This window comes from Suricata suricatta, chromosome 17 (genome assembly GCF_006229205.1).
Source record: "Suricata suricatta isolate VVHF042 chromosome 17, meerkat_22Aug2017_6uvM2_HiC, whole genome shotgun sequence".
In the NCBI taxonomy this organism is placed as follows: domain Eukaryota; kingdom Metazoa; phylum Chordata; class Mammalia; order Carnivora; family Herpestidae; genus Suricata; species Suricata suricatta.
The window spans coordinates 43,861,976-43,862,988 of record NC_043716.1 but is presented as its reverse complement, the minus strand read 5'-3'; the positions used below and the strand labels follow the sequence as shown (position 1 = coordinate 43,862,988).

Here is a 1,013-nt window from a genome sequence, read left to right as displayed (position 1 = left end):
GTCCTCTGAACGCAGCCTCTGGTGTCACCCCATTTGCCTGGCACCTGTCACTGCCCCATGACGTCTTGTGTCATGGTTAAATTGACTTCTCCTGTTAAGAGGGTACAATACTAGGACTGAGTGCTTTCTTTTTTTCCTTAAGTGAGTGAATGTCTTAGGCCTTTTACATCTTTAAGTAAGTGCTGCTCCTTCCAAATGGGTGACCTCGGAAAATTTATTCCAAGGTGTTGTTGCATCCAAGGAGGCGGACATGACTGGAACTCTGCGCTGGAGGCTGCTTTCCAAGAGTCTCCCAGAGCCCCTGGCCTTCGGTAAGAGCGGCTGTAAAGGAGGGGGAAGGAAAAAACGGTTTCCTGGAAGAAATCCTCAGGACATGAACTTTGCACCCACCCCATGCACTTGGACAATACTCAGGAGGGCTCAGGGTTTATCTTTTGATATTCACACGGATATGGAGAGGTCTGAGGGGCCGCGGTGATCCTTCCCTCCTACAGAGGCCCAAACCCCCTGTAACCTCGCCTCTGTCCCTGCACATGCCCTGGGCACAAGAAACTCTTAGCAGGGCATGCACGCCAGGAGGCGGCCAGAGGTGAACAGAGCCAGAGGGTGGGTGGGCTCTGCCCCAGGGGTGCTGGGGGGAAAGAACGATGACCTGTTGTCCTGGCTGGACAGGGAAGGGAGGGGGCCTCCCGTCTGCACAGTGCACACCCGTTCGTCTCTGATGACTCCCTACCCACCGGCGATTCTGCCCCAGCTCAGGCTCCTGGCCTGTGAGCGTGGGCACCTCTGCCAGGAGCTGCGAGTCAAGCACACGACGGGCACATCAGCCCCGTCAGCCCTCAAGGCCCCCAAACGCCGATGGGAATTCCTCACCTGCTCACTGTGGGACTGCCCTGTCCCGAGGCCCCCACCTCACTCTCCCAGAAGCTGCTCCTAGTGAGCCCGCTGTGACAGCCTCTCTAGACTCTTGTCCCTTAACCTGGATTCTGCAGGTCACTATGTCCCCTGGTTGT

At 56.8% G+C, this 1,013-nt stretch overlaps 1 protein-coding gene across 1 annotated transcript in view; it reads right to left on the bottom strand.

Annotated features, from left to right (window-relative positions):
- MAP3K3 (mitogen-activated protein kinase kinase kinase 3) overlaps positions 1 to 1,013 on the bottom strand; it is an 81,472-nt gene that overhangs the window by 79,691 nt on the left and 768 nt on the right. The window lies entirely within an intron of this gene.